Source organism: Triticum urartu, chromosome 5A (assembly GCF_056163025.1).
Source record: "Triticum urartu cultivar PI428250 chromosome 5A, HENAU_Tu73, whole genome shotgun sequence".
Lineage (NCBI taxonomy): Eukaryota > Viridiplantae > Streptophyta > Magnoliopsida > Poales > Poaceae > Triticum > Triticum urartu.
The window spans coordinates 631,979,568-632,003,778 of NC_141877.1; positions in this window are offsets into that span (position 1 = coordinate 631,979,568).

The following is a 24,211-nucleotide window of genomic DNA, read 5'->3' on the forward strand; positions in this document are numbered from 1 at the left end:
GAGTCTTCCTCAACCTCTCCCTCTCTCCTTGCTGGATCAAGGCATGGGAGACGTCACCGGGCTGTATGTGTGTTGAACGTGGAGGTGCCGTCCGTTCGGCACTAGGATCTCCGGTGATTTGGATCACGACAAGTACGACTCCTTCAACCCCGTTCTCTTGAACGCTTCCGCTTAGCGATCTACAAGGGTATGTAGATGCACTCTCCTTCCCCTCGTTGCTAGTTTCTCCATAGATAGACCTTGGTGACACGTAAGAAAATTTTGAATTTCTGCTACGTTACCCAACAGTGGCATCATGAGCTAGGTCTATTGCGTAGATTCTATGCACGAGTAGAACACAAAGTAGTTGTGGGCGTTGATTTTGTTCAATATGCTTACCGTTACTAGTCCAATCTTGTTTCGACGGTATTGTGGGATGAAGCGGCCCGGACCGATCTTACACGTACTCTTACGTGAGACTGGTTCCACCGACTGACATGCACTAGTTGCATAAGGTGGCTAGCGGGTGTCTGTCTCTCCCACTTTAGTCGGAACGGATTCGATGAAAAGGGTCCTTATGAAGGGTAAATAGCAATTGGCATATCACGTTGTGGTTTTTGCGTATGTAAGAAACGTTCTTTCTAGAAACCCATAGCAGCCACGTAAAACATGCAAACAACAATTAGAGGACGTCTAACTTGTTTTTGCAGGGTATGCTATGTGATGTGATATGGCCAAGAAGAATGTGATGAATGATATGTGATGTATGAGATTGATCATGTTCTTGTAATAGGACTCACGACTTGCATGTCGATGAGTATGACAACCGGCAGGAGCCATAGGAGTTGTCTTTATTTTTTGTATGACCTGCGTGTCATTGAGAAACGCCATGTAAATTACTTTACTTTATTGCTAAACGTGTTAGCCATAGTAGTAGAAGTAATAGTTGGCGAGCAACTTCACGGAGACACGATGATGGAGATCATGGTGTCATGCCGGTGACAAGATGATCATGGAGCCCCAAGATGGAGATCAAAGGAGCTATATGATATTGGCCATATCATGTCACTATTATTTGATTGCATGTGATGTTTATCATGTTTTTGCATCTTGTTTACTTAGAACGACGGTAGTAAATAAGATGATCCCTCATAATAATTTCAAGAAAGTGTTCCCCCTAACTGTGCACCGTTGCGACAGTTCGTTGTTTCGAAGCACCACGTGATGATCGGGTGTGATAGATTCTAACGTTCGAATACAACGGGTGTTGACGAGCCTAGCATGTACAGACATGGCCTCGGAACACATGCAAAACACTTAGGTTGACTTGACGAGCCTAGCATGTACAGACATGGCCTCGGAACACAAGAGACCGAAAGGTCGAGCATGAGTCATATGGTAGATACGATCAACATGAAGATGTTCACCGATGTTGACTAGTCCGTCTCACGTGATGATCGGACACGGCCTAGTTGACTCGGATCATGTAATCACTTAGATGACTAGAGGGATGTCTATCTAAGTGGGAGTTCATAAGATGAACATAATTATCCTGAACATAGTCAAAAGGTCTTTGCAAATTATGTCGTAGCTCGTGCTTCAGTTCTACTGTTTAGATATGTTCCTAGAGAAAATTTAGTTGAAAGTTGGTAGTAGCAATTATGCGGACTAGGTCCATAAACTGAGGATTGTCCTCATTGCTTCATAGAAGGCTTATGTCCTTAATGCACCGCTCAGTGTGCTGAACCTCGAACGTCGTCTATGGATGTTGCGAACATCTGACATACACATTTTGATAACTACGTGATAGTTCAGTTAAACGGTTTAGAGTTGAGGCACCGAAGACGTTTTTGAAACGTTGCGAAACATATGAGATGTTTCGAGGGCTGAAATTGGAATTTCAGGCTCGTGCCCACGTCAAGAGGTATAAGACCTCTGACAATTTTCTTAGCCTGCAAACTAAGGGAGAAAAGCTCAATTGTTGAGCTTGTGCTCAGATTGTCTGAGTACAATAATCATTTGAATCGAGTGTGAGTTGATCTTCCAGATGAGATAGTGATGTTTCTCCGAAGTCATTACCACCAAGCTGCTAGAGCTTCATGATGAACTATAATATATCGGGGACATATATGATGATCCTTGAGATATTCACGATGTTTGACACCACAAAAGTAGAGATCAAGAAGGAGCATCAATTGTTGATGGTTGGTGAAACCACTAGTTTCAAGAAGGGCAAGGGCAAGAAGGGACACTTCATGAAACGGCAAATCAGCTGCTGCTCTAGTGAAGAAACCCAAGGTTGAATCCAAACCTGAGACTAAGTGCTTCTGTAATAAGGGGAACAGTCACTGAAGCAGAACCACCCTAGATACTTGGTAGATGAGAAGGCTGGCAAGGTCGACAGAAGTATATTGGATATGCATTATAATGTGTACTTTACTAGTACTCCTAGTAGCACCAGGGTATTAGATACCGGTTCGGTTGCTAAGTGTTAGTAACTCGAAACAAAAGGCTACGGAATAAACAGAGACTAGCTAAAAGGTGAGATGACGATATGTGTTGGAAGTATTTCCAAGGTTGATCAAATATCGTACGCTCCCTCTACCATCGAGATTGGTATTAAAACCTAAATAATTGTTATTTGGTGTTTGCATTGAGCATAGACATGATTGGATTATGTCTATCGCGATACGGTTATTCATTTAAGGAGAATAATGGTTACTCTGTTTATTTGAATAATACCATCCCGATCGTAGTGATACACATTTTCATGCCAAAGGTATAAGATAGTAATGATAGTACCACACAAATGTGGCACTGTAATTTGAGTCATATTGGTATAAAACGCATGAAGAAGCTCCATGTTGATGGATCTTTGGACTCACTCATTTTTGAAAGGATTGAGACATGTGAACCATGTTTGTTGGTAGATATGCATGAAGAAACTCTATACAGATGGATCGTTTGGACTCACTTGATTTTGAATCACTTGAGACATGCAAATCATACCACATGGGCAAGATGACTGAAAGCCTCGTTTTCAGTAAAATGGAACTAGAAAGCAACTTGTTGGAAGTAATACATTTTGATGTGTGCAGTCCAATGAGTGCTGAGGCGTGTAGTGGATATCGTTATGTTCTTACTTCACAAATGATTTGAGTAGATGTTGAGTATATTTACTTGATGAATCACGAGTCTGAATTATTGAAAGGTTCAAGTAACTTCAAGGTGAAGTTGAAAGATCGTCGTGACAAGAGGATAAAATATCTATGATATGATCATAGAGATGAATATCTGAATTACGAGTTTGGCACAGAATTAAGAAATTGTGGAAATTGTTTCACAACTAATACAGCCTGGAACACCATAGTGTGATGGTGTGTCCGAACATCATAACTACACCCTATTGGATATGATGCATACCATGATGTCTCTTATCGAATTACCATGATAGTTTATGGGTTAGGCATTAGAGACAACCACATTCACTTTAAATAGGGCACCACGTAATTCCGATGAGATGACACCATATGAACTATGGTTTAGAGAAACCTAAGCTGTCATTTCTTAAAAGTTTGGGGCTGCGACGCTTATGTGAAAAAGTTTCAGGCTGATAAGCTCGAACCCAAAGCGGATAAATGCATCTTCATAGGACACCCAAAACAGTTGGGTATACCTCCTGTCTCAGATCCGAAAGCAATAAGGGATTGTTTCTAGAATCGGGTCCTTTCTCGAGGAAAAGTTTCTCTCGAAAGAATTGAGTGGGAGGATGGTGGAGACTTGATGAGGTTATTGAACCGTCTCTTCAACTAGTGTGTGGCAGGGCACAGGGAGTTGTTCCTATGGCACCTACACCAATTGAAGTAGAAGCTTATGATAGTGATCATGAAACTTCAGATCAAGTCACTACCAAACCTCGTGGGATGACAAGGATGTGTACTACTTCAGAGTGGTATGTAATCCTATCTTGGAAGTCATGTTGCTAGACAACAATGAACCTACGAGCTATGGAGAAGTGATGGTGGGCCTGAATTCTGACAAATGGTTAGAAGCCATGAAATCCGAGATAGGATCCATGTATCAGAACAAAGCATGGACTTTGGTGGACTTGCCCAATGATCGGCAAGCCATTGAGATAAATGGATCTTTAAGAAGAAGACGGACGTAGACGGTAATGTCACCGTCTATGAAGCTCGACTTGTGGCGAAGAGTTTTTCACAAGTTCAAGGAGTTGACTACGATGAGATCTTCTCATCCATAGCAATGCTTAAGTCCGTCGGAATCATGTTAGCATTAGCTGCATTTATGTAATCTGGCAGATGGATGTCAAAACGAGTTTCCTTACCAGTTTTCGTAAGGAAAGGTTGTATGCGATACAATCAGAAAGGTTTTGTCGATCCTAAGGATGCTAAAAGGTATGCTAACTCCAGCGATCCTTCTAAGGACTGGAGTAAGCATCTCGGAGTTGGAATGTACGCTTTGATGAGATGATCAAAGATTTTGGGTTTATACAAAGTTTATGAGAAACTTGTATTTCCAAAGAAGTGAGTGGGAGCACTATAGAATTTCTGATGAGTATATGTTGTTGACATATTGTGGATCAGAAATGATGTAGAATTTCTGGAAAGCATATAGGGTTATTTGAAAAGTGTTTTTCAACAGAAAACCTGGATTAGGCTACTTGAACATTAAGCATCAAGATCTATGAGGATAGACCAAAAACGCTAAATGGTACTTTCAAATGAGCACATACCTTGACATGATCTTGAAGGTGTTCAAGATGGATCAGTCAAGGAAGGAGTTCTTGCTTGAGTTGTAAGGTATGATGTTAAGACTCAAAGCTCGACCACGGCAGAAGAAAGAGAAAGGACGAATGTCGTCCCCTATGCTTTTGTCATAGGCTCTATACGGTATGCCATGCTGAGTACCGCACCTGATGTGTGCCTTGCCACATGTCTGGCAAGAGGGTACAAAGGTGATCCAGGAGTGGATCACTAGATAGCGGTCAAAATTATCCTTGGAGTAATAAGGACATGTTTCTCGATTATGGAGGTGATAAAGAGTTCGGCGTAAAGGGTTACATCGATGCAAGCTTTAACACCTATCCGAATGAATCTGAGTAGCAAACCGGATACGTATAGTGGAGCAACCATTTGGAATAGCTCCAAGTGGAGCGTGGAAGCAACATTTATAATATGACCTAGAGATTTGCAAAGTACATACGGATCTGATTGTTGCAGACCCGTTGACTAAAACCTCTCTCACAAGCAAAACATGATCAAACCCCAGAACTCATTGAGTCTTAATGACATGATGATGTGAACTAGTTTAGTGACACTAGTAAACTCTTTGGATGTTGGTCACATGGCGATGTGACCTGTGAGTGTTAATCACATGGCGATGTGAACTAGATTATTGACTCTAGTGCAAGTGGGAGACTGTTGGAGATATGCCCTAGAGGCAATAATAAATTATTTATTATTATATTTCCTTGTTCATGATAATCGTTTATTATCCATACTAGAATTGTATTGATAGGAAACTCAGATACATGTGTGGATACATAGACAACACCATGTCCCTAGTAAGCCTCTGGTTGACTAGCTCGTTGATCAATAGATGGTTATGGTTTCCTGACCATGGACATTGGATGTCATTGATAACGGGATCACATCAATGGGAGAATGATGTGATGGACAAGACCCAATCCTAAGTCTAGCACAAAGATCGTGTAGTTCGTATGCTAAAGCTTTTCTAATGTCAAGTATCATTTCCTTAGAACATGAGATTGTGCAACTCCCGGATACCGTAGGAATACTTTGGGTGTGCCAAACGTCACAACGTAACTGGGTGGCTATAAAGATACACTACAGGTATCTCCGAAAGTGCCTATTGGGTTGGCACGAATCGAGACTGGGATTTGTCACTCCATGTGACGGAGAGGTATCTCTGGGCCCACTCGGTAGGACATCATCATAATGTGCACAACGTGATCAAGGAGTTGATCATGGGATGATGTGTTACGGAACGAGTAAAAGAGACTTGCTGGTAACGAGATTGAACAAGGTATCGGGATACCGACGATCGAATCTCGGGCAAGTACAATACCGCTAGACAAAGGGAATTGTATGCGGGATTGATCGAATCCTCGACATCGTGGTTCATCCGATGAGATCATCGTGGAACATGTGGGAACCAACATGGGTATCCAGATCCCGCTGTTGGTTATTGACTGGAGAACGTCTCGGTCATGTCTGCATGGTTCCCGAACCCGTAGGGTATACACACTTAAGGTTCGATGACGCTAGGGTTATAAAGGAAGTTTGTATGTGGTTACTGAATGTTGTTCGGAGTCCCGGATGAGATCCCGAACGTCACGAGGAGTTCCGGAATTGTCCGGAGGTAAAGATTTATATATGGGAAGTCCTGTTTTGGTCACCGAAAAAGTTTCGGGTTTTATCGGTAACGTACAGGGACCACCGGGAGGGTCCCGGAGGTCCACCAAGTGGGGCCACCAGCCCCGGAGGGCTTCATGGGCCAAGTGTGGGAGGGGACCAGCCCCAGGTGGGCTGGTGCGCCCCCCCACCAAGGCCCAAGGCGCAAGGGAGAGTGGAAGGGGGCAAACCCTAGGCTCAGATGGGCCTAAGGCCCACCTAGTGGTGCGCCCCCCTCTTTCCCCCCTTGGCCACCCCCCTAGATGGGATCTAGGGCTGGCCGCCACCCCTAGGGGTGGAAACCTAGGTGGGGGCGCAGCCCCTCCCCTCCCCTATATATACTTGAGGTTTTGGGCTACCAGAGATACGATTCAATATCCCTAGCGCAGCCCTACCCCTCTCCCTCCTCATCTCTTGCGATGCTTGGCGAAGCCCTGCTGGAGTACCATGCTCCTCCACCACCACCACGCCGTTGTGCTGCTGCTGGATGGAGTCTTCCTCAACCTCTCCCTCTCTCCTTGCTAGATCAAGGCATGGGAGACGTCACCGGGTTGTACGTGTGTTGAACGCGGAGGTGCCGTTCGTTTGGCACTAGGATCTCCGGTGATTTGGATCACGACGAGTACGACTCCTTCAACCCCATTCTCTTGAACGCTTCCGCTTAGCGATCTACAAGGGTATGTAGATGCACTCTCCTTCCCCTCGTTGCTGGTTTCTCCATAGATAGATCTTGGTGACACGTAAGAAAATTTTGAATTTCTGCTACGTTACCCAACATGCACTTACCCACGCGGGCGGGGCGGCGGAGGAGAAGCGGGTGGTGAGCGAAGCGCACGCTATCGACCTCCTCAACATCGCCGAAGTGGGTGGGGGAGCGGAATTGGTGCATCCGCACCTGCTCGCCTGCCTGACTACCTGCGCATGGCTGAGACGTTAGCGAGGGGAGGGAGGAGGAAGCGGGGGGAGTGCACGAGCAAGGCGGGACTGACCAACGACGCAGCAGCCACCGCCGATGGTCGTTGGCGGCAGTAGTGGTGCCGCGCCCGTGGGTCTTCCTCCATGGCTCCGCGACACGAAGCAAGCGGAAGGAGAAGCCCGCATCTGGAACGCGTGCACGCGCTCAGAAGGAGTGGTGGTGGCGGCGGCGCGAGGGAGGGGAAGGGGGAGGGGAGGGCGTGGGGGAGGCCATGGATGGGGGGAGATCCATCGGAGGGAGGTGGCGGCCGTGATCTGGAAGGGAGGAGGTGGCGGCTGCGATCTGGAAGGGACGAGCGCGGATCCCACCGCGGCCGTGGGAGAGAAGGGGAGGGGTGGGGAATCGCCGCGGCGCTTCCCATCGACGAGATCGAGGGAAGGATCAGTGGAGCTGGCGGGGAGGAAGGGGACGGGATCGAGAGGAGCTAGGGTTTGCGCTGGTGAGGAAGGGGACGGAATTGAGAGGAGCGAGGGAAAGAAAGGAGGCGGGGGGTGGATAGAAATTGACCCGGAGGACATAGCTAGGGTTTCGGGGTTGTGTGGATGGGTCGAGGACAGCCGTTGGATCCCCGAGCATCCGATTGTGTTGGATGCACGATCCGCGTGATATGTCCACGGACCAATCAGAATGCAGTACGATTTTATGACCATCTAAATTGGTCGTAGTTGACTTAAAATAATGTGTTAAAATTATTTAAGCTACTTTATGATCTGAGAAATTATAAAACAAATGGAAAACCTTCTCATTGTGTCACCAAAATTTGAACAAGTTTTCAGAAAAAACAACAACATGGAATAAGATAAATATCTTTAAAAAGGTGTCGTCGGAAATGAGTTTTTTACAAAAAAACATTTTCCCTTTTTCGAGTGCCCAAAATGAGTTTTTTTTGTGAAGGACCTACAATATATTTATTGCAAAATTGGATGAAATCAATTTTATAAACTATTAGGCCATATTTAATGCACAAATGACCAAATATTTGGGTGTCAAAAGATTTTATCCACCTCCGATAAAAAAGACAAATTTCCGCTGATCCAGTTGGAAGCAGGTCAAATTTGAACTGTAGCTGCCTCATAGTTTGCTATTTATTTTTTCCAAAAATCATTTCTAGGTACATAAGTATCTATTTAATAAGAGAAACATCAAATGTTTTCCAAGATTCAACCACTAGCTAGGAACGGTCAAGCCCGCTGTTTTGACCGCATTTTGAAACGGGCATAAAAAATTCAAAAAAAATCAAAAAATTGGAAAACCTTCGCATTGTGTCATTATATGTGACCAAGTTTCCAGGAAAAATAATAAACTTGTAATAGGGAAATTATTTTAGAAAAGTGTTCTCAGAAATGAGCTGTCATGCGTGAAGATTCATGGCTTTCAAGCCAAATGATCAAACTTATGGCCACATTCATGGCATAGTTTGTTCAAATGATCTCATATTGTGCACAAGAGTGCATCTTGGAATTCCAAACAATGTTGATTTGGGAGGTTTTCATTTTCTTTGCTCAAAAGAACCATTTTTCATTTTCTGAGTGACCAAAATGTGTTTTTTTGTGAAGGACCAACCATATGTTTCTTAAAAAATTAGACCAAATCATTTTTCTAAAATACTAGGCCATATTTAATGCACAATTGACCAAATGGTTGGGTGTAAAAAGTTTTGATCGACCTCTGGTAAAAAGACAAATTTCCGCTGATTCAGCTCGAAGCGGGTCAAATTTGAACTGCAGCTACCTCATAGTTTCCTATTTTGTCCAAAAATCATTTCTAGGTACATAAGTATCTATTGAATAAGAGAAACATCAAATGTTTTCCAAGATTCAACCACTAGCTAGGAACGGTCAAGCCCGCTGTTTTGACCGCATTTTGAAACGGGCATAAAAAATTCAAAAAAATAAAAAAATTGGAAAACCTTCGCATTGTGTCATTTTATGTGACCAAGTTTCCAGGAAAAATAATAAACTTGTAATACGGAAATTATTTTTAAAAAGTGTTCTCAGAAATGAGCTGTCATGCGTGAAGATTCATGGCTTTCAAGCCAAATGATCAATCTTATGGCCACATTCATGGCATAGTTTGTTCAAATGATCTCATATTGTGCACAGGGGTGCATCTTGGAATTCCAAACAATGTTGATTTGGGAGGTTTTCATTTTCTTTGCTCAAAAGAACCATTTTCCATTTTTCGAGTGCCCAAAAGGAGGTTTTTTTGTGAAGGACCTCCCAAATAATTGTTGCAAAATTGGACCAAATCATTTTTCCAAAATACTAGGCCATATTTAATGCACAATTGACAAAATGGTTGGGGTGTAAAAAGTTTTGATCCACCTCTCGTGAAAAAGACAAATTTCCGCCAATTTAGCTGGAAGCGGGTCAAATTTGAACTGCAGCTGCCTCATAGTTTGCTATTTATTTTTTTCCAAAAAACATTTCTAGGTACATAAGTATCTATTTAATCATAGAAACACCAAAAAAAATTCCAAGATTCAACCACCTGCTAGGAACGGTCATTCCCGCCGTTTTGACCGCATTTTGAAACGGGCATAAAAAATTCAAAAAAAATAAAAAAATTGGGAAACCTTCGCATTGTGTCATTATATGTGGCCAAGTTCCCAGGAAAAATAACAAACTTGTAATACGGCAATTATTTTAAAAAAGTGTTCTCAGAAACGAGCTATCACGTGTGAAGATCAATGGCTTTCAAGCCAAATGATCAATCTTATGGCCACATTCATGGTATAGTTTGTTCAAATGATCTCATATTGTGCACAAGGGTGCATATTGGAATGACAAACAATGTTGCCTAAGGAAGTTTTCATTTTCTTTGGACGAAAAAACCATTTTCCATTTTTCGAGTGCCCAAAAGGAGTTTTTTTTGCGAAGGACCTCCAAAATAATTGTTGCAAAATTGGACCAAATCATTTTTCTAAAATACTAGGACATATTTAATGCACAATTGACAAAATGGTTGGGTGTAAAATTTTTTGATCCACCTCTCATGAAAAAGACAAATTTCCGCCGATTCAGTTGGAAGCGGGTCAAATTTGAACTGCAGCTGCCTCATAGTTTGCTATTTATTTTTTCCAAAAATCATTTATAGTTACATAAGCACCTATTTAATCATAAATACATGGTTTGGTGGCGATACGTCGAGGTTTGGACGGTGGCCGAGGGATCCAACTCTAGAGCGCGTAAACTCGCAAGCCCGCCGCATGGTTAACGCGTGACCGTGGCGTTGCCATGTGTTCTGGGTGGCCTAGGCATGTCTAGTGGGTTGGGCAGTCCCCAGGTAGGTGCTAGGAAGAAAACTACAACATAAGATTCTCACGAGGAGACCGATCGATGCTCAAACATGAATTAGCAGCCAAGTGTTTGATTAGCGATACAGGAAATGTACATGGCTAATGGGCGTGTGTTTTGGCTGAGTATGATCATTTACTAAGAAGACCGTCTTCACAAATTTTCAGCTCAAAAGGAGGAGCCTAGGTGGTACTTGCTTTGCAAACTACCACATTGGACATAAATACGAATGTTGAAGCTTGGCTCAAAATAATGAATGGATTGAGCTGGCATTTGGTGGAGGATGGTTATTTGGGCATAGGAAAGCACTATAGAAAATGGATACTATTTGGACATGTCAAAGTTGTACTTCCTTCACAAACTGTTGTTGTGAACAGAATAGGAAAATGAATATTGTTAAATTATTTTTGAACTAGGCAAGGAAGGTTTTTACATATTTGACGAAGATATGACCCAAAGAATTTATGAGATTTTTTTGGTAATTTTGGGAATGACAGAAATATAGGTTGCTTCACAACCTAGGGCAAAAACTACCACATGGACATGACACATAGGCAAAACTGATGAGGTGGCGCCTAGTCATAGCAACCCACCACAATTTACAAGGCTATGACCATCTATATTGGTCGTTAACAACTAGAAATAAGGCAGCGGACTAGCGCTATTTGCTTTATGACCATTTTCTCTAATGAAATTATGACCTTTCTGACCAAAATGGTCATTATGGTTTAGGGTTTAGAGCCCCCCAGATAGCTTTTGACCAATTGGTCTAAAATGTTCATAAATTTATGACCAATTCTTCGAGGGTCACTGACAGAAGGTCATAAGTTGACATATTTCTTGTAGTGAACTACCAAGCAACACATCCCGCACGAGGTCAGCACGCTGTCCACCACTAGTGGAGCACCACTCGTGCCATCGACCAACTCACCTTCGTCGATGTCGGCCGCACCAGGCACCTGCCCGCTCTATGTTGGCTGCCCTACGGATGGCTGTTTCTCGCAAGGGTCCATGCGCTGGCCTGGCCATGGCCTGCGGGGGCACCTGAACCTGAACTTCAGTAGTGCCTCTCTGACATCGTCGTTGAGTGCCATTGTCGGCCAGCGAGTAGCCACACCCGTGCTCCCAATTTATAGGGCCATCTCCATCACTCTGCTTTCCCTGTTGGGTGCTTGGAATGGAACGAACTAGATTTGGGGAAAAAGCAATCACTGTTCAACTTTCCCCAAGCATGCTTCAGTTAAAGCAAAAAGCTACAGGAAAGTTCAGAGTCGGGATTAGTTTGACTTCAAGTTACCTCCTTGGTTTAATTAGCCATACTTGGACTGCTAGTCTCGATTGAGATTCTTCCATTTGTGTGCTTCAATCCAGCAACTGATGCATCTCCTGCGACCGGCTAGTCCCCTGGTCCCTGCTTCTTCAGAGATAATTTGCATACACGTTTTGTGGAAGCTATGCACTATGGATATGTACACAAACGTATACTATTGCGCTGCCACTCCTCAGTCTCCCAAATCACAAAATAAAGCAGACGTTCGGGTTCTATCGAGCTACAAGTTCAGAGTTTCTCCCTTCTGAATAATTCAGATTTCTGCACCTGCATAAGCGGGGTAGTAATTTCCCTTATACAAGTATGATGTCCAGCTCAGTTGCAAAACATTAGCTTTTTTGTTTTTATTGTCGTATACTTCTGCTACCTGAGAGATGGATAACACTAGGTAAGCTGTCAACTTCTGCATGTGCACTATGCTTTGAAAGCTTCAGTATACAGTGGAGAGAACTCTAGAGAGAGACAGATGGCATTGTGTGATGAGGATAGGGTGTGAGAGTAGTAATGAAAAGAGTGGTGGAGACGTCTACTTCAATTTGACCACTAGTTAGTGCCTTTTTATAAGTACTAAAGCTACATGCGTTTCTAACAATTTGAGTGTGCCCTCTACCTGTTTGTTTTAATGCTTGGGGGAGCTTATTCTAGTATTATTTGTGGAAAAGAACGTACAACAGAAGTGCCGTTCTAGGTGAAGTTTTTTCTAATTTTACATATGACCATTGCGAACATAACTTCTAGGTTGGTATTCCAGGAATTTTACATTTGTCTGCCTTGGTAATTTCTTTCCTATAAATGTCTACACAGGGTCACAGGGAGCAGACTGACAGTATAATTACTAGATATAAATGTGAAGTTCATGTTTTAGAAATTCATAAGTTCACGTGTACCACATACTGAAAAAATCCATCAATGGAAAAAAGGACTGCCTAGACCATTTCACGGACAGCAAAAAAATGCCTTAAAATGTCGGGAGACAAAAAACAAATCATAGAAAGTAATTTTTTTGTCAGTTTAACCATTTCTAAAAAAATACCTTGAAGTTCAAATTTAAACAATATGGTGCTTCAATGCTTATTACAAACATGTCCTTTTCCCCGTTACCATAGAATAAACCAAGAAGTTCAAAATAAAAAATGAAGCAGTTCGAAAACTTTATAAACTCTAATTCCAGATGCTTATATGGTCGTCCTGTGACACTGAAATCTTTTTCATTTTAGGCGAGCCAAACTTTTGTGTGGATGTGTTGTGCATCTGCTTATGCGTAGTACATTGAATAAAACAAAAAAAAACTATTATGGGTGCCCTCTAAATGTTTGTACTATTGCTTATGAGAATTGACCAAAATTTTCCTATTGTTTTTGCATATCTAGGATTCAAGGGGAAAATGTGTATAAAAAGGTGTGATTTCGAAAATTCAGGTGTAACGAACTTCGAAGTTCAAACAAAAAAATGTAACAAAAATCATGGAATTCAAAGAATAAAAACTATGGAGTTTCCTGAAAAAACATTAATAGCACGCGAACTTCATGTTTCAGAAATTCCGAAGTTCATGTGTACCACGCACAGAAGAAAAATCATCGAATGAAAAAAGGGACCGCCTAGGCCATTTCACCAAAAAGCAAAAACTGCATAAAATGTTGCGACAAAATTCTATAAGAAATTAAAATTCAAAAACCAAAGGAGGTAAACATTAAAAAAAGAAGTTTTTAATATCTAAAAGAAAATTTGGAAGTTCAAAAAATTTGAGCAAGAAGTTAAAAAAAGTAGTTCAAAAATCTTTATAACGGATTTTCCCCATTTGTAAAAAAACCCGAGAGAAGTTCAAATTAAAAAGAGGAGCATTTCAAAAGATTGTATGAAAACTGGTTTTCCCCATTCTATAAAAACTAGAAGTTCAAATTAAAAATAACAGCACAATATCATTATTTATATAAAAAATCATTTTCCCCGTTACTAACCAATAAAACTAAGAAGTTCAAATTTAAAAAATGGTGAAGTTCGATGTCTATAAAAATTCGGATATTTCACACTATTAAAAAATAAAAACAAGAAGTTCAAAATTTTAAATCAAAGTGGTTCAAAAACTCGATTTTCCTCATTACTAAAGAATAAAACTAAGAAGTTCAAATTAAAATAACAGAGAAGTTCAAAGTTGATAAAAACCTCACATTCTCGTTCTAAAGAATAATGAATATGTTCAAACTAAAAAAAGGGGACAACAAAAAAAGTTTTAGAAAGATTTTTCCTGTTTTTAATTCGGATTTTCCCCGATACTAAAGATTAAACCAAGAAGTTCAATTTAAAAAACAGAGTAAATCAATGTACATTAAAAACTCAGTTTTTCTCTTTACTGAAGAATAAAACCAAGAAATTCAATCTAAAAACATGGAGAAGTTTGATATTTAATTAAAAACTCGAATTTTTTGGTTACTGAACAATTAAACAAGTAAGTTCAATTCCAAATAACGAAGAAGTTTGAAGTTTCTAACAAAATTACAATTTTCATATTTCTAAAAATACATAAAATAAATTCAAATAAAAAAGTAAGAGCGGTTCGATATAAAAGTTTGATGAATATAGAAAACTCAGATTTTCCTTGTTATTAAAGAATGAAAACAAGAAGTTCAAAACTAAAAAATAATAAGTTCAACTTTTAAAAATAGAACACTTCAAAATTTCATAAAAAAGATTAAATTATAAAAACAGGAAGTCCATATTAAAAAGATGGAGAAGTTCGATGATTATAGAAAACTCAGATTTTCCTCGTTATTAAAGATTGGAAACAAGAAGTTCAATAATAAAAAACAGGAAGTTCAACTTTTAAAAATAGAGCGCTTCGAAATTTTATAAAAAAGGATTAAGAAATTCAAATAAATATTTATAAAAAACTCACATATTTTCATGTAACCGAGAGAAGTTCGATTGACAACTGCCAGAAGTTCACGTACTACACGGTGTGCATTTTGTATTAAAAAAGAATAAAAAAGCAAAGACTAAAAGTTTTGTTGTTATAAGTGCAACTCCTCGGTCGAAGAAAGTTAAAAAATATTGTGAGAGGGGTTTGTACAAAAGGAGTATCATTTGTGTAACACTAACGAATGGATAAAGAAAATTACAAACAAAAATACATCACAGAAGTTCAACGTGAAAACAACACGAAGTTCAACTACTACACTGAATGAATTTGAGATGAATTTTTTTTAAAATCATCACGAGTATGAAAAAATGATCAACACGGGAAAGTTATGTGCTTACAATAGCTTTCCACCGGTATATCACTTGCTCAATTCCGGTGAGTGGATGGAGAGCTACGAGCAAAAAAATCATGTGAAAAATAGAGTGAAGTTGAAGCACACACGCTGAGAAGTTCAAGTTCTTCACGTGGTACATTTTTGAAGAATCTGTTTCGTGATAAAGGCAGAACGCATGATCTCGCCGTTTTCGAAATTATTTGAAAACAACCAGGATTCAGAGAAAATCATTAACATGAAAAAGTTTTGAATTTTCCGTAGCTTTTTAGCGGTATATTATTTGCCCCATTCCGATAAAGTTTGTAGAAATTACGACAAAAATACGTTTTTAGACATTTTCAAAACTGACATAAAACCGTAATGAATTAGGAGAAATAATATATACAAAAAAGTTTCGCATTTCTTCAAGCTTTCCAACGCCATATCATTTGCTGCATTTGGACGTATGGTTAAAAAATTATCTTGAAAATACGAACTCGATGGAACTTGTATCGTTTTCTAAATTACTTTTAAACCGTTCAAAATTAGAAAAAAACTTTTAACATTAAAAAGTAGCGCATTTTCATAAGCTTTCCAACGACATATTATTTGCCTCAATTGGATTAGCCGTTTAGAAATGACATCGAAAATACGAACTCGGGTGTTCCGTTTGCGAAATTCTACGATTTTCCGAATTACTCTATAACCGTAGGGAATTAGAGAAAAATTTCAACATGTGGAAGGAGCGGTTTTGCAGCAGCTTTCCAACGCCATATTATTTGCCTCATTCCAATAACTGGTTTAAAAATGCGATCAAAAATATGATTCACATTTTTTGTATGAAGAAAAAACGGGTTTCAAAACTGCTCTTAAACCGCTTACATTTTGCCAAAAATTTAACTTGGGTCATGATACTGGTGTCCATAGCTTTCCAACGGTATATAGCAAGCCCCATTTGGGCAATGTTGGCGGAAGTTCAACTTAGCACACGGGGAAGTTCAGGTCGAATAACTCAGGCAGTAAAATTGCAAAAAAACACAATTTCATCATGACCCGAGAGCAAAATCCGCCAACGAGCGAGATTCCTATTTAAAACCGGTATTTAGTTGCTAAAAAATGATTCTAGATTACACTAACATCATATAGAACACAACTAACAAGAATAATTCGCGAGGGAAGCCATGGTTGGAAAGATAGCCCGAAGGTCGGGTTCGTACACATGGAAGCTCAGGCGCGTTACTCAGGAAGTTCGGGTTGTGATTAGAATATTATTCTGATCCCGTGATCAGAATAGTGTTTATGTATATATATATATAAGGGTCGCGCTATTCGTCACCCTGGGTGAGGAATAGTTATTCTTCACCCCCTCTATTTTACTATCAATGCACCGTAATTTTACGTTCCGTAAGTTTTGTCTTATTTCCGACCCAAAAAGGGACTTTAAGAAAATATATAATCACCGTAAAAATATTTTATGTTATGTAAAATTACAAACATAAAAACATAGTCTAAAGTACACATAAACTTCAAATTTTCTTGTCTTATGACCTATATTTTTATTTTCTTATGTTAAATTTTACCTAGTGAATCAATAGGAATGTAACCATTTGAATTCCAAACGTAATTTAATTATGAAATGATCGTAAGATTTCCTTGGGTGAAGAATAACTTATGTTGCACCCTGGGTGATGAATAGTAACACTATATAGACACACACACACACACACATAAATTTATCAATGGCACATCGCTCCGTTCTCAGTAAGTCTCATCTGAACCGATCTTTCATACTCTTTCAAACAATAAGTACGGCCTTAACGGCTGCTCTGTAGATACACCTCGGCATACCCTGCCAGGGGCTCGGCATGGGAACGAATGAGCTGCCAGTAAAAGTCCGAACTACTCTATAGCATACTTCGGTATTGCAAGTTTGGCCTTATATGCATCAGCTCCAAATCATTGTCTTGGGTCAATAGTTGGGTTGCCCGGCTCCTCTGTTTGCTACCCTGTCAGAGTAATTGACCACGGGTACCCCGAGGACGGCAAGACGATATTTCAAGACATCGGGGCTAGCAAAGCCCCTCAGTCCGACTGCCCGGCTGCTCCTGCCGGCTCCCCATCCGACTACTCTACCCGGCCGGCTGCCGACTACGCCAACCAGCCGGCTGCCGACTCCGCCAACCAGCCGGCTGCCGACTGCTGCCCAACCCGACACCGACAAGACACCGATGAGACGGCCATACAGCGGACAAGACAACCGTACCGCGACGACATCATGTACAGTGTCACTTGTCCCCTGGCACTATTTATGAAGTGACCCAGGGGACAAGGATGACATGCACCATGCCTTACCCATGCCCACTACCAAGCTTACATCCTAAGCTACCCTCTCCTATATAAAGGGGCAACATCCATCCATCCAGGGATGGACTCTCACGCACACACACAAGCTAGCAAGCAAGCTAGCTATCCATCCATCCATCCATCCATCCACATGAGCACACATGCTCACGGCCATGAGCATGGCCGGCCACTAGCATGCCTCATATAGGCATACACAAAGCCAGATGCCGATGGCACTGATCTCAGATACAGCTCTAGGAGCGACTCTGTACCAGATATATCATATACACTCAGATATGCAGCAATAGGAGTATTATCTCTACGGAGAGCTCCGAAGCTGGGTAAACTAGAGCGTGCTACTCGCATACCCGCTCCCAGTCCTATCAGCAGCAGTCTTACCCTCACACTAAGCCCTTGTGGCATCTGTCGACTCGCAAGCCCCCCGTGAGAATACCACGACAGTTGGCGCCCACCGTGGGGCGGTACTACTACTACGCTACCACGCTGCTGCTGGTTTCGCAGTCTGGGCAGGACCATCTTCGCCATCACCGCCGCGGCGTCGCGCCGTTTCTCTGGTAGCGCTCGGGGGCTCGACTTCGACCCGCCCCCGGAGCGGCCGTGCGGGACGGCGCGTCCTCGTCGTCGGCCTCGCCGCCTTCGTCATCACCACCGTTGCAACGCCGGCCGTCTGGCCGCGCACACGCCACGCGCACGTTGCCTCGCTTCGGTCGGCCGCGGCCGTGCGTGTCGTGCCGCGTCGCTCGCGTCTACTCCCCTCCGCATTGTGCCTTGCTCCGGCCGAAGCACGCGTTTTCTTCTTCATATATCGTCTATACAAGCTAGCTAGTTGCTAAGTCAAACAGTCAAACCATTGGCCATACACTACGAAGATACTACCAAGACAATCCTCATACACTAGTAAGATAATAGCCAGACATCAGTTGGACAATGCCTGTACGCAAGTCACACACAAGTCGTATAATCCCCATACACTGCCTGGACACTACTCAGACCACATCGCCACGCGTCTCCTCCGCTGGTAGCCCCGCCGCCAAGCACCTCCTCTGCATGGCTTGTGCGCCTCCCTCCCGGCCACCGGCTGTAGCCGCGCTCCCTCGTCGTGCAGCGCCCGCCTGCCGGCGGCTGACCCCTCTGGTGCTGCTCCGGGGTGCACGTCGCCCTCGACTCCTGCGATGGAGCCATCCAAGGCTCCCTGCCCGCTGCTCCTCTCCACCAATCACACTGTGTCCCAGCACCAGCACCCCGCCGTCGTCGCTCCTCCAACTACGAGGGCCGGCTCCTGCTACGCCGCGCCTCACTCCGTCCTCCTGCGCCGGCCGGCTCCCACTCGGCCTCCTACGTTCGCCCGCGGTGCCGCTTCATCCGGCTTCCGGGCTCCACGCGTGGCCGCGTCCACGTGGCCTCCGGCCCGTCCGGGTTGGCTCCCACGCGTCCGCCCGCGCCCCGTCCGACTCCACGCATCGCGCTGGGTCCGGCTGCGCCCGCGCCTCGCTCTGACTCCACCCAGCTCCAGCCGCGTCCGGCCTCTACTCCCGCCGGCTTGCCGCTCCAGTCGGCGGCCGGCTTCATGTGTCGGGTCCGCCTCCTCCCCGCACCCATGCCGGCTCGTTGCTCTGACTGCCTGCGCCACCACCCGGACGGCCCGGTCGTCTCCGGCTCCGCCCTCTTGCTCCCCAGCCGCGTCTGCCGGCATCCGAACGCTAGCTCCGCCTGCTCCCTCCGCGCGTGCGTCAGGCTTGTGCAGTTCTGCGTGTGCCGGCTCGCGCCGACTCCGTGGTGGACGAGCTCGCCTCACCGGCTTGCTGCTTTGGCTGACTGACGCACTCTGGGAAGCCACGTGCACCCTCACCGGCTCCCCGCGCCTCAAGTGCCTTCGGCCGACAGCCTCTGCTGGAGAAAGAAAAAGGGGCCAGCTGGAAACAAAAAGAAAAAAGAAAAAGAAGAGGCCGATTGCGTAGTGGCCGGCTGGAAAAAGTGGAACGGCTGCTCGTCTGGCCGGGTGCTATAAAAAAGAAAGAGAGAGAGAGAAAAAAGTGGGCGTATGAGAAATGAAGCAGAAGAAGAAGAGTCCGTCCAGCTGTACGGGCAGATAAAAAGAGGAAGACAAAGTAGTTGCCGGGAGATCCAGCCCGACTGCTCAGCAGCCGGCCCGAATCTCGGGGACTACACCTAGCGGGTGCGCTGACGCGCCCCGCGAAGAAGAAGACAAAGTAGTTGCCGGGAGATCCGGCCCGACTGCTCAGCAGTCGGCCCGAATCTCAGGGGCTACACCCAGCGGGTGCGCTGACGCGCCCCCGCGAAGAAGAAGACAAAGTAGTTGCCGGGAGATCCGGCCCGACTGCTCAGCAGTCGGCCCGAATCTCGGGGGCTACACCCAGCGGGTGCGTTGACGCGCCCCCGTGAAGAAAAAGACAAAGTAGTTGCCGGGAGATCCGGCCCGACTGCTGAGCAGTCGGGCCGGATCTCGGGGGCTACACCCAGCGGGTGCGCTGGCGCGCCCCTGCGAAGATTGAAGACAAGAGAAAAGTTTTGTCCAGCTCCCAGTAGCCGGCAGAAGAGAAGAATAAAGGGCGTTGCAAGATGCCTCGCCGCCTGGCCGGTCGAGCCTGACCGGCCGGGACCCCCCTTCGAGAACCCGGGGGCTCGAAGGCTACACCCAGCGGGTGCGCCGACGCGCTCCGCGAGCGCCGAGTCGCGCCGACTATTTTCGACGACCGCGACTACACAAAAATCAATGTGAGCTCCTCGCCCGCATATTTTTGCATCACGCAAACACGGATAACCCCGAGCGATGCTCGGGTGCTATCTCCGCATTTTTTATTACAGTTGCATCACTGTTTGCCCCGGCGCCAGCCAGAGTTGGCCCGGGGGCTGGCCGCTTGGCCTGAGACGTTAGTTCCCGCAGATGGCTTAGTAGCATGCGTAGTACCAAAGGCTCACTCTTAGTCACAGACCGCAGAGCGGCTGTCCGACTAGCAAGAGTGAATGCTGGAGGCCACCCACGCGAAAAACGTCTGGGAAGAAAAAACGGTTCGGGCGACCCGGCCGTTTTCCTTTACAAGTATCTACTCGGTTGAATCTGCTCCTAGACTCTGAGTACTGTACACTCCACTTCGCGGCCCACTCTTAGCCACAGACCACAGAGCGGCTGTCCGGCAAGCAAGAGCACAAGCCAAAAAGCGGAGGGAACACGAAAAAGATTAAGGGGGCTCGGACGAAACCGAGTCGGCACCCTCCGCATAAAACTTGCAATGCTGAAAGCAAACATTTGATATATCTGCATGGACTAACTTTGTCTTTTTTCTTGACAATTTCCATGAACACTCGCCAAAAAACCTCCGCCCAACTTTGCCAAGTTGCCCGGAGGCTTGGGGGCTACTGTCGGAGTAATCGACCACTGGTACCCCGAGGACGGCAAGACGATATTTCAAGACATCGGGGCTAGCAAAGCCCCTCAGTCCGACTGCCCGGCTGCTCCTGCCGACTCCCCGTCCGACTGCTCTACCCGGCCGGCTGCCGACTACGCCAACCAGCCGGCTGTCGACTCCGCCAACCAGCCGGCTGCCGACTGCAGCCCAACCCGACACCGACAAGACACCGACGAGACGACCATACCACGGACAAGACAACCGTACCGCGACGACATCATGTACAGTGTCACTTGTCCCCGGGCACTATTTATGAAGTGACCCAGGGGACAAGCATGACATGCACCATGCCTTACCCATGCCCACTACCAAGCTTACATCCTAAGCTACCCTCTCCTATATAAAGAGGCAACATCCATCCATCCAGGGATGGACTCTCACGCACACACACAAGCTAGGAAGCAAGCTAGCTATCCATCCATCCATCCACATGAGCACACATGCTCACGTCCATGAGCATGGCCGGCCACTAGCATGCCTCATATAGGCATACACAAAACCAGATGCCGATGGCACTGATCTCAGATACAGCTCTAGGAGCGACTCTGTACCAGATATATCAGATACACTCAGACATGCAGCAGTAGGAGTATTATCTTACGGAGAGCTCCGAAGCTGGGTAAACTAGAGCGTGCTACTCGCATACCCGCTCCCGGTCCTATCAGCAGCAGTCTTACCCTCACACTAAGCCCTTGTGGCATCTGTCGACTCGCAAGCCCCCCGTGAGAATACCACGGCATACCCTATGTTCCGCTCTATCGGCTAGGGTAGTAAAGGGAGAACTACTGCGATTGTGCCCTGGCCTAGACCGGATGAGCACCTCAGTAGAGAAAGCCGAAAACTGACTGTCATGATGCGGCGAGAGCTGGTCAACCACTTGACGACTTATTGGAATCTTTAGCGATTCTCCATGTAACACGAAGGATCTTTTTCAGATCAGATATGTAAGGCACCACACGCCGCATACACACTAGGGGCTATGTCGTAGCCCCACCATAAAACTCCTATGGTTAAGTGAAATTGTTAACGCCTTATAGTCCGATTGACTGGTTCACCGCATTATCACCTCCTTCATGGACCAAGACGTTGGATAAAGAGTGATTAAATGCTTTTTCCCACACCCCCGTACTTCCTACGAGGGGGCTGAAGCCGACGATTGGAAAACTTTCAGATTATATTAAAACGACCGCACAGGAGGAATTCAAGCTTTTCAAGCAAAACATAAATAGATTAACTATAAAGTTGTCTTTTACAATCATCATACACCTCACTCAAACATTATGTTTTTTGAGCATTGGCTCTCTATCAAGCGGGCGGCCTCCAGGAAGTCTTCAAAATAACTCTCTGGTTCCGGATGGCCCCTGCCTTCGGGCGAACCCTTCGTGGCGATGTCGATGGCCTTCATCTTTCCCCAGAATGTCTTGACTCGGGCAAGGGCCATCCATGCACCTTCAATGCACGCCCATCACTTCGCAGCATCGATTTGCGGCACCACGTCGACAAGCTTCTGCACCAAACTGAAATAGCTACTCGACACAGGCTCGGTTGGCCACAGCCGGATTATAACATCCTTCATGGCAGCGCCAGATACCCTATGAAGTTTGGCCCATTGGGACATCTGTTCATTGAGCAGGAGCGGTCGCTTCGACGCTCCAAACTATGACCACAAAAGCTTATCCGTTGCATATCCAACTCGCGCTTGGTAATACCACGCTGCATCAGAAGAACTCTTCGGCAAGTCCAAATACTCGTCCAAAGAACTCCACACTTGGTTCAGCTGAGCATAGTCCGGGTCGCCGAACTTAGTCTTCAGCAGAAAAGGCTTTCCAGCCACTATCTCTTTCGCCTGCCGAACCACCTCACGGAGTGCTCTGGACTCTGATCGCGCTTCTCTTGCCTCCTGTCGGGCCTTGTCCAATTCAGCCGCTAAGGCTTTATTCTCCTTCTCAAGAAATTCGCAGCGTCCAGTAGCATTCTCCAAAGCGAGTGTCATCATAGATACCTTCTCCTCGCCCTGGCATCGCGCAGCTTGTTCAGCCTTCAGTTCAACTGATGCCCCTTCAGCAGCAGCATCACTAAGTCGGGCCCGCTCCTTGGCCCGAACTAGCTCCACCCGGAGAGCCTCCACGGCGGCAGCACCATCTGCATTTCATGTGCATTTCATATAAAGCACTTTCCCATGTCAAGCACATTGGTGTAAAGAATGCTCGAAATACATACCTTGCGAGTCGTCAAGACGCCTGTTGATCAATGCCATGTCATCCTCCGCAATATCCAGCTTTCGCTGCAGTTCGGCCACTTCCGTATTCCGGGCAGCCATAGGAGGGGAAGTAGCCTGTATTTCAAATCAAACCAAGGTTAATACCTGAGCATATCTCTTTGATCCTCCGATCGCTTTCTCTGGAAGACAATCCGAGTCTCAGGGGCTACTGCATATACAACAGGTGCATTCTGTCAATAAAATTCAATTGACAAAAACTACGTCACAAACCTCAAAACCTCTTAGAAGGCTCGTGAAGGCCTCGTTCAATCCACTCTTCGCGAATAGAACCCTTTTGACCACCGTAGCCATCAAGGTACGATGCTCTTCTGAAATGGATGCTCGTCGTAGCAAGCCCGTCCAGCGCTCCGGGGTCTTCGGAAACCACCGCAGGAGTATGGCATTCCTATGAAGGAACCCGCTTACTTGCCTCCAGAATCGTCTCCGGCTGTAAACCAGATGGTTCGGGGACGCCAGTCTTGATCCCGGAACCCCGAGTGACAAAGGCACCGCCTTCGGGTAACACCTTCTTCGCTTCCAGTACTACTTGGTGTTCAGGAGGAGCCCTTCGGGACGATACCTCGGTATCATCTCCCCTATTGGGCGATGTGGCCGGAGAAGGCGTGTCACTCTCCATCATCTCCGGAAGAAGATCTCCCGAGGAGGAGGACGATTGAGAAGCACCAGGTGTTAACCTGCGTGGATGAACATATATTGGATGATTACTTCACTAATAAGAAAAGAATGAGGTGCGTTAAAAGTACCCCAGCCTCGCTTACAGTCTGCCTCGAGGTTCGTCCTCGTCATCAAACTCTATGGAAGCCTCGCTCGCCCGATCCAAGCCGCTCGACGACAGCGTTTTTCCTCTCTTGGAAGGTTTCCCCTCCTGATCTTCGGAGGCGACCCTCTTCTTC